The sequence below is a fragment of the Callithrix jacchus genome, chromosome 18 (genome assembly GCF_049354715.1).
Source record: "Callithrix jacchus isolate 240 chromosome 18, calJac240_pri, whole genome shotgun sequence".
NCBI lineage: Eukaryota > Metazoa > Chordata > Mammalia > Primates > Cebidae > Callithrix > Callithrix jacchus.
In genome coordinates, this window is record NC_133519.1 from 9,443,684 (window position 1) to 9,458,101 (window position 14,418).

Below are 14,418 nucleotides of genomic sequence, written 5' to 3' on the forward strand. Positions count from 1 at the left end.
GACGCTTTTGGGTCGCCCCAGGTGTGGGTGGCCTTGGATCTGCCGTCCTGCCCAGGCCTTGAGGACTGGCTGACGCTCATCGCCTCTGTCGGCGCCGCTGCACTCACACTCACCAGTGAAGACCCCCAAATGTCCCGACTAGGAACGTCGTCCTCCGCTTCCTCTCCGACCGTGGTGGGCTTTCCTGTGAGTGTCGGCTGCGTGGGAGGTCGGTGGTGGGGAGGGTGGGAGCCTGGAGAAGGAAGAGGAATGGGGGCCAGAGGGAGAGGAGGAGGAGGAGGAGGAGGAGGAGGAGGAGGAGGAGGAGGCAGGATGGACAGAGAGCTGGAGGGGCTGGGAAAATGGGTGTGGGGGGCTGCGAGGAAGACAGGGAGCAGGAGGGGGGTTGGAAATGGAATGACAGGAGGAGGAGAAGGGGGACGAGGAGAAGGCAGAAGGAGGGCAGAAACCCCCGCATACTCCCAATCCCGTTCTGGAAATGCTCAGCTGTGCTCCATGCACAAAGGGAAGAGGACAGTTGCAAAGAAAAAGAAAGAGACCCCAGCGGGTGGGGGGCTCGGCCGAATTTTCACGTCGGGGCAGGAAACTGGCAACTCGGGCGAACTGGCGGCTTTTGTGGAGGCGTAAATATAGCTCTTCCGGGTCCTGATCCCAAGAGGTGCTTAATCTCATTCTCTGAGATAGAAACCGAAAGAGAAGAGCAGAGAGAAGCACGTCTGGGGCGACTCCTCCTATTGCAGTTAAAGGTACTCAGGTCCTGTGTGACCAGAAGAAAACAGCTGCGAAGGAAATTCTGGTGACCCTGGAGGCTGAGAATTCACCTGCAAATGCCAATAACCGAGAGTGCTCCGACAGGCGGTTCCATGGTGTAATGGTGAGCACTCTGGACTCTGAATCCAGCGATCCGAGTTCAAATCTCGGTGGGACCTTGTCGTTAGCTGTACACGGAAGCTGGTCTTTTATACTGGAGCCGGAAGGCGTTCCAGGAGGCAAACTCCGCCTCAAAGATAAAGGGAAAGGGGTGTGGATTCCGTTTGCCCTTTGTTCCAAGTCCTGGGTCAGAGGAGGGAAAGGTTTGGGTCCTGGGAGGGTCCCCCGCAGGGTGCGGGCTGTTGCAACTCCCCACGTCCCTCCTGCTCCCGACTTGCAATGCGTCCCCGGTGATGTCACTTGCGCTCTCCTATCCCCTCCTCAGGGGACCAGGTCCCAAAAACTGGGTTCTCACAGTGGCCTGATCCACAGGGAAATTGCCAAAGCATCCAATGGGAGTCACCAAGCCTGGAGGGTCCCCGTCCTGAGCGGGCCTCTTGGCCCGTGCAATGGGAGGGGCCAGAGCCCACAGCCAGTGCCCCAGCGACCCAGGAAGCCCCACCCCGTGACCCTGGGTTTTGGGGTGAGAGGTCTCCGCCACTGAAATGGCTGCCTCGCCTGGATCCTAGACCCGGAGATGCCTTTCACCCAGAACATCTCATAATGGCACCCGTTGTCTTTTTGGTAAGAAACAGTGGCATGAAAGTTTGATGCGGATAGCTCAGTCAGTCGTTGGTGATTGTGTCTGGGTATAGGGTCGATGGCTGGAGACCTACCTTAGGAGTAATAGTGTTTTATTCAGGTGGCCCATCCTATTCCGAATGTTAATTTGCTCTGTTCTTCATATTTAGATTTTTTTTGCCGAATTTCTAGCTCCCACGTCTCTATTGCGGGCTCTTTGTCGCTGTTTCACTAAGCTTTGGAAGCTGAGTCTGGAAATCTCATTCTTTGGTCCCAGGATCTCAGCTGGAAAGAGAAATCCGCGCAGCGGCCTCTTAAGCTCGCGGACTGGAAGCCCTGGTCCTGATCCTCCGCAGCCTGGAGGGAGCTCCCGCAGGGCCACAGGGAAGAGGAGGCTGAGCAGCCCAGAGGGATGAGTGTCAGACGCCGGGCTCCCCCTCGACCGGCCAGGACCCCAGCCCCAAGGAGAAGAGGACGCCTTAGGACCAGACAGATGCAAAAATGTTTTCTTCTGCGCAGTAGAACACTTCGGATGAGGCTCATGGTGGGCGTTGAGAGCGCGCTAAGATGTCCCTCCAGGCGCTCAGGACCATCGCTCTGATTTTCATATTTTGAAAATATGAGAATTTTCAGCAGTTACAAAGGACTGAAAAACACCGAAGTCTTTGAGGCAGTCAGTTTGGAGGATGTGGGGAGGTGAGGTGTGGGGTGGGAGAGAGGTGCCTTGTTGGCTCCTTGGAGTGGACCGGGAGGAAGGAAAACACACACACACGCTGTTTCCCCTTGCAGGCTGGACTGAAGGGCCTGGGATGGAAAATTGCACAGTGAAAGAGGAGCAGGTGCATTGAAAGTTGCTATCCCTAGAGAGAAGTGCGGGCGGGGCCAGGACGCTGCCGTCACTGCTGCTGTTCACCACCAGCTTTGCAGCCTGTGAGACCTTCATAACAGTGTATAGTGCATGCAGATCACTCGTGTTTACAAGCAACTGATCACAATTCCTTACAGATTTCTTTGTTCCTTCCCCACTCCCACTGCTTCACTTGTCTAAACTTAAAGGAAAAAATAAAACATTTGTTTTTACACATGATGTTGTTTAAGTTGATCCTCAGCCCACCCTCCTCAAGCAGCTGGGATCACAGGTATACAACACGGTGTCCAGCTAATTTTTGTGTATTTTATAGTGATGGGGGTTTTGCCATGTTGGCCAGGCTGGTCTCGAACTCCTGGACTCAAGTGATCTGCCTGCCTGGGCCTCCCAAAGTGCTGGGATTAAGTGCTGACCTGCGTGCCCAGCCATCATTTGTATTTTGCATTTAAATATTTTACAGTCATATGTATCACTTCTCAAAGATTCTGGGTTTTGTAGCATGTGAATGATGGGGTTCCAGACACGCTACTCCAAAATATAACACCTTGAGCTCTTAAACATTTTATACTAAAGGGATTTGAGAAAACAACAGAAGCAGGAAGGCCACTGTCACCTCCCCCTGCCCTTCGTCCCGGAAGCCAATCATAAGGCTCTCATGTGAGAGGTGCCCTCTCTGTACCCAGAGGAAATGTGCATCGCTGTGTCTGAAGGTACAGGGACACAGAGAAGAGTCTGAATGTATAGGCCTGGCTATGTTTCCCCCAGCTTATTACCATTAGATGGTACTGTGGGGGTGATGGCCCACAGGGTCATGGATTGTCCCTTATGCTGTGCTGAGGCACAGGATCCAAGAAATAAAGACACAGGACACAGAAGTACAAGGAAAATGCAGCTGGGCTCGGGGAGCCACGCCACCTATGAGTGGAGTCAGGCATTGAGGCCCCGAATGTCCAGAAGTGTGAGTATTTATTGTGTATAGGTTAGGGGGCAGGGCAGTGAGTGACGTCATCTTTAAGGATAGTGATAGGGTCGTGAGCAATAAAACTAGGGGTCCACCCCTATTCGGTCACCTAGGCTGGGAGATGGACAGTGCACAGCAGGGAGTCCATTCCCATTAGGTCATCGAGGCAAGGGCCATGTGCAGTATGGAGTCCATCCCATTAGGTCACCGAGGCATGGAGGTGGGCCGTGCGCAGTGAAGAGGGTGCAGTGTGCAATACCTCTATGTATGGGCAAGCTACTAAGAAGATTTAAAGGAGGATGCTTTAAGTCACACAGCAGTGACAGAGCTGTCAGGGTCTACACCACCTGGTGGCAGCTTCCAATGAGTTCTATAGGGGAATGCTTTTCAAGCAGCACAGTAACAAGAGCTGGTAAAGTTCACAGTCGCCAAGGTGCGATTGCTGGTCTGAGGGCAGCCTCCCACAAGAACTGGAGCAAGGTCCTACAACTCCTTATCAGGAGGAGTGGCTCTCGCCCCAAGCCTCCCATACAGCGGGTATCTTTACGATACTGAACGCTGCCCCCTGGGCCATGGATTCTTGTCCTGGTGTAACTGCTCTTCCCTTAAATCATGCTGTGCACTGTGTCTGCTCTAGGCATTCCTCCGATTATAAGCTGCTTATTCCTTAATTCATGCTCTGTACTCTGTCCACTCTAGGCATTCCTCTGATTATAAACTAAGATATCATTTTATATATATGGAAATAACTGAATGGTAGGATATTCTTTAGGCACTCATTCTATGAACTAATATATGATTATATAGAGAGGATTGTACAAAGGGAAATAACTGAGCAGTAACACTATAAACTGAGATATTCTCCAAGCCCTATTTCTGTAAACTGAGATATTCTCCAGGCCTTAATTGTGCCAGGATTCTGCTTAGCTCTCCTTCCTCAGTACCTCTACAGGGGGTTCCCCACATCGTACTCTTTTCATTCCTTCACACTTCTCTATGACTATCCACTCTTTATCTAAACTACTGTTAAAGAAAAAAAACCCTGAGGCTTAGCTGTTTCCATGGGCCTTCATTTCCTTTGGAAGGCGCTCCAGTCATGTGAAACTGACATTAAATAACTAAGTATGCTCTTCTCTTGTTAGTCTGTCTTTTGCTGTAAGGGTCTCAGCAGTGAACCTAGGCTGGGCGAGGAAAAATCATATTTCCTCCCCTGCGGGCACAAATGTCTTCCACTTTAAAACTATAAAAATTTTATTGAGGCTGATTTGATGCAAGAAATCGAATCACTGATTTCCTTTAGATGAGCTAATAAAGTCCCAGTTCCTCCCAGAGAGAAATAGGGTTTGGTTTTGTTTTGTTTTTTGAGACCAAGTTTCACTTGTTGCCCAGGCTAAAGGGCAATGGTGTGATCTTGGCTCACCATAACCTCCACCTCCCGGGTTCAAGTGATTCTCCTGCCTCAGCCTCCAAGGTAGCTGGGATTACAGGCATGCACCACCATGCCCAGCTAATTTCGTATTTTTAGTAGAGACGGGGTTTCTCCATGTTGGTCAGGCTGGTGTTGAACTCCTGACCTCAGGTGATCCTCCCACTTTGGCCTCTCAAAGTGCTGGGATGATAGGCATGAGCCACTGTGGACAGCCAGAGAAACACTTCTATAGCTCATTCCCTGAAGCTCCTTGAGGGTCAAACCTGCTGAAGATTGAGGGACTTCCTGGGACCTCCCCCCAGGAGATCACTGCTGGTGAGAGGATTGCCGCAGTCTCCCTGGGAGGGTGCACGGCCACTGGAAAGTATCACTGCTGTGACTTCAACACAGCCGGTTTTCATCACATCTGCTCTTTCTATTTGTTTTCTTGGAGATGAGACTCGCTCTATCACCCAGGGTATAGTGATAGTGGTGCAATCACAGCTCACTGCAACCTCTGCCTCCTCGGTTCAAGTGATTCTTCTGCCTCAGTCTCCCGAGTCACTGGGATTACAGATGCACCACAATGGGGAGCTAATTTTTGTATTTTTAGTAGAGACGGAGTTTCGCCGTGATGGCCAGGCTAGTCTCGGACTCCTGACCTCAGGTTTTCTGCCCACCTCAGCCTTTCAAAGTGCTGGGATTACAGGCATGAGCGCCTGTACCTGGCCACGTCTGCTCTTTGCACTGCTGCAGGAAACTACAAGAGCTAACATGCAAAGGAGTAATAGATCCACACCTCCCGACTGTGCCTGATCTGCAAAGTGCCACATGGCAGGCACAGCGGATGAGTGCGTGTGATTGTTTAGTCCTTACAGGCCAAGGCTGCACCATCATCTTCATCTTCCACATGAGAGGACTGGGATGCAGAGATGTTAAGTAACCTGCTCAGGGTCACACAGGTCAGATTTCTTTGACAGTTATACTTTTCCTTTGTCAGGTTTTTCTCACTGTCGTAGTTTTTGCAAGGGCACTTTCATCAGGAGCAGTATAAACGCAGTGGTTCTGAGAATGCCTTCTGGAGCCAGGCTGCCTTCAGTTCAGATTCCTACTTTCAAACCCTCCTTCCCCGGCTAAGTGACCCTGAGCACTGCACCTTGCTTCTAACCTTCAACCTGCCCTTGGCTATTCCTGGGCATAGGCCAGGCCAAATATGGGAGAAATTTACTTCCAAGTCTAAGTCTGAAACAAAGATGGTAACAGCCCCTTCCTGAGACAAACTCCTTCCTTTCTTGGGCATCAGAGCTCCTTAGCAAAGCTAACAAATTAGACATAAGATTGAACATTACTGCTCAGGAGCCATGCAGCCAGAAGCCACAAGATTCCTAAGCTCCCCATTTGTGCCTATAAATAACATCATTCATATAAAACTAAGATTGGCATTCAAGGTATTTTTCAGACCCTGCCTTATGATGAACTAGCTGGTGCTACCCAGACAGGTGAACTGGCTCATCTGGTCCTGTGGCCACCACCCAGGGACTGACTCAGGGCAAGAAGACAAGCTCCAACTCCCTGTGACTTCACCCCCAACCCAACCAATTGGCTTTCCCCATTCCCTAGCCCTCTGCCTGCCAAACTATTCTTTAAAAAACCCTAGTCTCTGAATTTGCGGTGGGGGTGGGGGTGTGAGGGGGACAGACTGGATTAATAATGAACCTCTGTCCTGTTGCTTGGCTGGCTCTGCATGCATTAGATCCTTTCCCTATTGCAGGAAGCCTGCTGTTCTCAGCTCCATTGACTTTTCTGGGCAACCAGCAAGATAAACCCACCAGTTTCATTAATAAAAGAAAAACACAAATGGTACATATGCTTGAAAAGAAATGTAAGTCCGTGTATTTCTTTTGAAGAAATGCAAAAGGAGGAAAAATGATGACAGGCAGTACACTGTCCTAAATATTTTCATGATTCTCCTGTCCCCCCATATCCTTCTCTCCCAACAACTGCTCCCCAGAAACCTTCAACTTAAACACGATTCCTGCCAGAACCGGGTTTGTCCTCCCTTCACATGTTCCTCTCACCTGCCCCACACCCCTTTCATGTCTAATCTGTTCGTTCACTTCCAGGTCATTGAGATTTTCCATTTAAAAATATAAGATACAGAAAGACAAAAATAACCAGTCATCCATATTTCCACTACCTGGAATTAAGTACTATTCGCACATGTACATACTTTTATTCCAAACCATTTAAAGTTACTTTTTAAAAATCATACATGCTTAGCATAGACATACCAACAGTACAGAAAAAGTACAGATATATAAGATTTCTGATCACCTTAAGTTCAAAATCACTTTTGTTAACATTGGGGCAACGCTGATGGAGTCGTGTTCTTCTGCTGTATCTACAGAGAGAAGAATGTATGTTTTAGCTAGACTGCCCCCTGCCCACCCCCGCAGAAGAAAATCAATAAAGAAGGCCATATATAAATATGTTTTTGTAAAATTGAGCTTAGACTCTATTTTTATTTTACTAATATTTCATTTAATAGTGCATAAACTTAACTGAAGACAATAAGACAGAAACAAAAATGGAGGAATTCCTGAACTCCAATCAGTTAGAGACACTTTTCTAAAGGAATCCTCTAAAGGTAAACACACATTAAATCAAGGCGAAGGCATTAGGATTTGCAGTGGTTTTCTTGTGCTGTCATTGGTGGTTGCTTATTGAAACACGGGTTCTCTTTGATATTGAAGGACTTTCAATTTAAAGGGGAATGCTACATCACCAGGATAATCATATGTGAAAAGAACCAGTTTTCCTTGTAATCCTAAACGTTCTAGTCTGCAAATTAAAAGCCATTCTTTGAAGAAGGGTGCGCAGGGTCCAGCTGGCCGCCGAAAGGGTGCTTGATAACATAGGATGAGGACCTGCTTCTTTGGGAGAGAACAGACCGGGGGCGGGAGGGAGGGAACTGAGAGGCCGACGTCACTTCCCCGCCGGCTCCGGCAGCGGGTTGGTAGGCTGAGTGGCGGAGGAGCAGACGGGACTGGGAAGGCACTGTCGGTGACATCACGGAGACGGCGCCTTCTATGCAGATGAGGCAGCGCAGGGGCTGCTGCTTGGACACCTGCTGCTTTGCCAGGAGTCTTTTCTGTTTTGTGGGAGCCAGTCCAGGACCACTGGTCGGACCTGAGAGTCCCAGCTGTGTGTCCGGGCTAGGAGGGCTGGGGGTCCGGTGCCCGCGGCAAGTGACCGTGCGTGTAAAGGGTGAGGCGTATGAGGCTGTGGCGGGGCGGAAGCGTGTGAACTCATACTTACCTGGCAGGGGAGATACCATGATCACGAAGGTGGTTTTCCCAGGGCGAGGCTTATCCATTGCACTCCGGATGTGCTGACCCCTGCGATTTCCCCAAATGTGGGAAACTCGACTGCATAATTTGTGGTAGTGGGGGACTGCGTTCGCGCTTTCCCCTGGTCTTTTGCCGTTTAAAGAGTAGACAGTTTTTTCCTTTTTGCTAAAGTACGAAGCTTTGCAGTGGTTTTATAGTGTGACTTGCTGTTCGTTAACTTCAAAACTTTGTTTCCGTTGGACATTCTGTTATCAGAATCCGAGGTCTCTCTATCTGCTATCAGAGAGGCCTCTCTCTCTCTTTCTTCTCTCTTCTCTGTTCACTGTGATGCTCTTCTTTTTGAGAGTCTCACTTTATCACCCAGGCTGGAGTGCAGTGGTGCAATCTTAACTCATTATAACTTCCGCTTCCCAGGTTTAAATGATTCTTATGCCTCAGCCTCCTGAGTAGCTGGTTAATTTTTGTTTTGCAGTAGAGGTCTGGTTTTGCCATGTTGCCCAGGCTGGTCTGGAACTCCAGGACTCAGGTGATCCACCCACCTCGGCCTCGTCAGGTGCTGGGATTACAGGTGTGAGCCCCGCACCTGGTGTAATGCCCTTTCCATTGGACTTTTAGGCACTCTTAAAAATTCCTCAGAGAGGCGGCGGCTCCTTTCCTCCCGTCCCGTGTGGGATGGCTATCAGGGAATGAGACTTTCTGGCAAAGAGGGACACCCTAAGCTTTTGATCATTAATGCTTTCAAGAAGAAATCTTTTTTAAAAAATTTTTGTCTGAGGAATCGGCCTTCCCAAAGGCAGACAGAAGCCCACGTCTTTGTCAGAACCTCGGTATGTTTGATGGGCCTGGAAACCAATATCCCAGCAGTTCTTAGCCACTGGATTCGTGGGCTGCTTTTGTTCAGAAACTAGAAGCATACATTATTGATGATGGTCACGAAACAAGGGACATTTCTCTTTTTTTAAATTTATTTCTTTTAAATTTTTTATTGGATTTTAGGTTTGGGGGTACATGAGCAGAGCATGCAAGACAGTTGAGTAGGTACACACATGGCAGTGTGCTTTGCTTTCCTTTTCCCCTTCACCCACATTTGGCATTTCTCCCCAGGCTATCCCTCCCCACCTCCCCCTCCCACTGGCCCTCCCCTTTTCCCCCCAATAAGGGACATTTCTTCAACCTTCTCAAAACCTGTTTGCTCATCAGTAAAGCACTGAAAGTTACTTTGGTTTTGATTCATGTATTTTATGTTTGAGCAAGGCAGTGTCTGCTGCTGGGGAATGGCTCGGCCAGGCGCGGTGGCTCACGCCTGTAATCCCAGCACTTTGGGAGGCCGAGGCGGGTGGATCACGAGGTCAAGAGATCGAGACCATCCTGGTCAACATGGTGAAACCCCGTCTCTACTAAAGATACAAAAAATTAGCTGGGCATGGTGGCGCGTGCCTGTAATCCCAGCTCCTCAGGAGGCTGAGGCAGGAGAATTGCCTGAACCCAGCAGGCGGAGGTTGCGGTGAGCCGAGATCGCGCCATTGCACTGGGTAACAAGAGCAAAACTCCGTCTCAAAAAAAAAAAAAAGTAAATGGCTCATCTTCATCCAACTGCATCAGTCCGTAGGGCATACGGCTTCCACTCGCAGTGTCCTGAACGCTCCGTGAACATCCTGTGCTTTCTCGCCGGTTTTCTTTGGAGCCAAAGGGTTTCTGCACCTGCACCCTGGTAGGAATGGTAGAGGCTTCTCGGGACATGCGGATGTATCAGTGCCATAGGCCGTCCCACCGCCACCCCCCACCACAACCGGCACCCACCCTGACCCCGTCCTCCCTGTTTTTTCAGTGTGGGCCAGGGAGTTTCTATTCAGCAGGACATTACAAATCAGAAGTGGGTGGGGTCAAAAGACACACCCTAGGAGATGCTGGCAAAATGCCCAGAAGCGCCATCACCAGGCCTGGGGCTTTCTTGTGTAGTGGAATATTCGTGTCCATGCAGCAGGGACAAAACCAATGAGATACTCGTGGGAGTTAAAGAGATGAACTGACAACGCCATTTGAGAAGGGGGATTCAGGAATCTGCCAGGGTGCTGATGCGTGTCAGGTGCACACCACAGGTTGAGAGAGAGCTAAGTATTTTCCGTCCATGAAGGCGATACGCGAGGGCCTGAAGAAAGAGGGACGGGGAGGACACAGGCGGCAGAAATAGGAAGAGGCGGCCGGGGGGGTGGGAGGGATGGGTCGGGGTGCTGTCGAGAACGTTGCCGGGCAATGGATGTAGGATGTGGAAGCGATCCATCAAGCAAGGAAAGTGCCACTTAGGTGAAGTCTGAAGAAAGACAAACGACAGGAGATAGTAGGGAAACTGAACCCGGCTCATCAAACGTCCGGCCTTCTATTTCAGGGAGGATGGCAGCGCATTTCCGCTGACAGGTGAGATTGCGGTTCTGACCTGTGGGCCTCCACGAATCTGCGCAGGGGCACCTGGGCGGCAGAGCCGTTCCCCTACGCGAAGGAAGCGTGATGTGTCTACAACCGAAGGGGACACTAAGAGCCTCAAAGGCCCTGCTTAGATCCCAGAGATGAGCGCCCGTCTGCGTAGTTTCCACCTGGCCCTCTGAGGTGAGAACACATTCCTCAGTAGCACAGAAATCCCAGGAACTCTAAAAGGTGACTGAGAGGGTAGGAGGAAAAACACGAAAGTTTTCACAGAGCGTGAGACCCCAGACAGCAGGCCAAAGAGCAACCTCGATAGAAGGTAGAAGAGAAGGTGGAAAGGGAAGCCCTGAGGCCATCGGTAAGCAGTCAGTCCTTAATTCTCCAACAAAAAATAGCGACACGTTCTTTTAGGTGCTTCCCAGCCTTACAAGCAAGAACAGTTGGACGTAAATCAGATTGCGAAAACTAGTGAGAATTTGCTGTATTTCTTTTTTTGGGTACCGCGAAAAATCAGGGGAAAGCGCGAACGCAGTCCCCCACTACCACAAATTATGCAGTCGAGTTTCCCACATTTGGGGAAATCGCAGGGGTCAGCACATCCGGAGTGCAATGGATAAGCCTCGCCCTGGGAAAACCACCTTCGTGATCATGGTATCTCCCCTGCCAGGTAAGTATGAGTTCACACGCCTCCGCCCCGCCACAGCCTCATACGCCTCACCCTTTACACGCACGGTCACTCGCCGCGGGCACCGGACCCCCAGCCCTCCTAGCCCGGACACACAGCTGGGACTCTCAGGTCCGACCAGTGGTCCTGGACTGGCTCCCACAAAACAGAAAAGACTCCTGGCAAAGCAGCAGGTGTCCAAGCAGCAGCCCCTGCGCTGCCTCATCTGCATAGAAGTCGCCGTCTCCGTGATGTCACCGACTGTCTTTCCCAGTGGCTGTCTACACTTCCGCTCCACCCTCCGCCACTCAACCGACCAACCAGCTCCCTCACCACTCAGTGACTCTGCCTCTCCCTCCTTTCCCTCCCGCCCTTGTCCCCTGGGGCGGTGCGCCGAGACCCCCCGCAGCTGGTGTCCCCCAAAGAAAGGACTGCTTAACTTCCGCCAGTGGCGGCCAGCTGGAAGCCTGTGCACCGTCCTCAAATCACGGCTTTTAATTCGCAGATTAGAACGTTTAGGATTACAGAAAACCGGTTCCTTTCAAACATGGTTCTCTTTGTGAAGTAGCATTGAGCTTAAAATTGGAAGCCCTTGCATATCAGAGAGATTATATCTATGAAACTAGAGGAGCTGCTCAGATGTCTGCACACCAGCAGTCCTCCTGGTTTACCAGTAGTGGTGTCATAAAGACAACTGTCCAATTTCGTGAACCTTGTAGGTTTGGTTGTTTTTGTTTTGAAATACAGCATTGTACAAAAAGAAAGCGGAGCATGGTTGCTGTCTCAATGTAATGCCTTTCTGGGCCTGAGAATTTGAAAAGGCTCACATTCCTCACATAAAAGTTCTCTTCTTTCCTCTTTCTCCCTTTAGATGAAACTTTTCTTGAAAGTGTTGACAATCAAGAGCAGGGCCAAGGTGCTTCTCTTTGCCAGAAAGACTCATTCCCAGATATTCCTGTCCTGCACCGGGAGCCAGGGAGGAAAGGCGTCCTCTCACTGATGAAGTTTTAACAGCGCCCGGTAGCTGAATTCATGTCATCACAGAATGGAAAAAAAAAGAAAAAGAGAGAGATCTCGGTCAATTCCATAGTTGCTGTCACTTGTTGAAACGTCTCTAGTCTTCAGAGTACCACAAATTTAGTTTCTCGGAAGAAGTAAGCAATGAGAAATACACAAGATTAACAGTTTGAGTAGTAGAAATATAATGCACACAAGCATGATAATCACAAAGAGAACCTGTGTGCCAGAACAGTAAGGGAAGCTGCTCCATTAGGCAGCCAGCTGAAAAGAGCAGGGAAAACATCAAATCCCAGTTCTTCTTCAGGGATTTCTTAGAGCCAACTGGCTTCTTTCTAATTTTTTCAAGAGAAGGTTCTACTTCATGGGAAATATTTATGTATATGCAACAGAAGGTATTTGCCACCCACACACATCTGCTCAGCTGAATTGATCACTAAAGCCATATGATTATCTAGTACAACCTTAGCCAGTGAATAGCTTTTTGTTGAGCTGCAAAGGAAGCCGCAATTTTATCAGCAATATTTTCCTTTCTTTTTCTTTTTCTTTTTTTTTCAGAGACAGCGTCTGACTCTGTTGCCCAGGCTGGAGAGCAATGGCACCATCACAGCTCACTGCAGCCTCGAACTCCTGGGCTGAAGTGATTCTCCCACCTCAGCCCCCGCGTCACTGGGATAACAGGCCAGAGCCACCGTGCCTGGTTTTCATCAGCAATGTTCCCTAAGGTTACAGAAAGATTTGTGATCCTGGGAAGAAACACTCCCTTCAGGCAAAAGTGTTCTCCCCACAAAATGCAAGGAGTTATCTTTTTGATGGCCAGGCACATAATTGTCAGGTTTTGCCCCAATAGAATCTTTATCTAAAATAGAGTGGTGGTCAGGCCTCGTGAAAAGTTTGAGCGAACTCGCCCAATGTTGGGTTTCTTCAGAGCCATATATATATTCAAACATCCTAAAGGATGCTGCCCTTCATCACTCCATTCCCTTCGACATGTATAGGACCTGGATGGTGACCTCAGACAAAAATAAATGCGGGTGCAGAACAGGAAAGTGTATTATCATTTGAGTACATCAGCTTTTGGGCATTTTAACCCATCACAGACTTGTTAGAGCAGGAGGGCGGGCTGACAGCAGGAGGAAGTGTGTTCCTTTTAATTTCCCAATAGCACAGTGGTGTTTGCCACAGTCATTTCAGAGTGAGGTGACAATCTGAAATTGTTGCTGTTTGTTTCTGTGGGTTTTCTGTGTTTGTTTCTGAGACAGGGTCTCACTGTCACCCAGGCTGGACTGCAGTGGCATGATCAGGGTTGACTTCTGCCTTGACCTCACGAATTCAAGCAATCCTTTTACTCATTCTCCCTAGTAGCTGGGACTACAGGCCTGTGACACCACACCCTGGAGTGAACTGGATGAGAGGTTTCAGTTGGCTTCCTAATGGACAGGCTCCCTTACTCTTCTGGAATACAGATTGTCCTCATGATTATCATTCTTGTGTGTGTTATATTTCTACCACCTTTGTTTTTCTCCTTTTTCTTTTTGTAGAGACAGGGTTTTATCATGTTGCCCAGGTTCGTCTCAAACTCTTGGGCTTCGGGGATCCACCCACCTCAGTGGCCAGTGTCCCACAGTGTTGGGATTACAGGTATAAACCACCGTGCCTGGCCTAAGCTAGTGTCTTTTCACTAAGGTAACTAAGTATTTAAGCCATTGAGAAAAGCACAATTTATAAGGGGATCATTCTGGTGCACTTAAAGGCTAGTGTCAGCCATTTTAGATACTGTTTAAAGAATCCTCGATCGACGGTCCCTGTAGAACTTCTGTTGCCCCGCCACTCCGTGCCGCACCTGGCAAGCATTGAGTTGCTGCTGTGTCCCACTGGCTCCACCACGTTAAAAAAATTTGACAAGAAGGACGAGGAGTCAAGTGGAGGCTCCAACCCACTCCAGCACCTTGAGAAGAGAGCCATACTCCAAGAGGCCCATGCACTTAATGAAACTCCCATCAACCCTCGGCAAAGTGCCCACATCCTCACCAAGATCCTTTATCTCATAAACCACGGAGAGCATCTGGGGACCACGGAGGCGGCCGAGGCCTTCTTTGCCATGACCAAGCTCTTTCAGTCCAATGATCTCACACTCCGTCGGATGTGCTGCTTGACCATCAAGGAGATGTCTTCTGGCATTTTATTTAGATGTCTGTGATGTTAACATGTTAACAAAGTCTCCGTTGAATTAGATCT

At 49.3% G+C, this 14,418-nt stretch overlaps 3 non-coding genes across 3 annotated transcripts; 2 read left to right on the top strand and 1 right to left on the bottom strand.

The window, feature by feature from the left end:
- Positions 1–857: 857 nt before the first annotated feature.
- TRNAQ-CUG (transfer RNA glutamine (anticodon CUG)) lies at positions 858–929 on the top strand. The gene has a single exon. It is a non-coding gene; the product is annotated as a tRNA-Gln (tRNA).
- A 7,109-nt stretch (positions 930–8,038) lies between these two features.
- LOC118149378 (U1 spliceosomal RNA) lies at positions 8,039–8,202 on the top strand. The gene has a single exon (XR_004736755.1). It is a non-coding gene; the product is annotated as a U1 spliceosomal RNA (small nuclear RNA).
- Positions 8,203–11,010: 2,808 nt separating this feature from the next.
- LOC144580291 (U1 spliceosomal RNA) lies at positions 11,011–11,174 on the bottom strand. The gene has a single exon (XR_013529584.1). It is a non-coding gene; the product is annotated as a U1 spliceosomal RNA (small nuclear RNA).
- Positions 11,175–14,418: the final 3,244 nt, after the last annotated feature.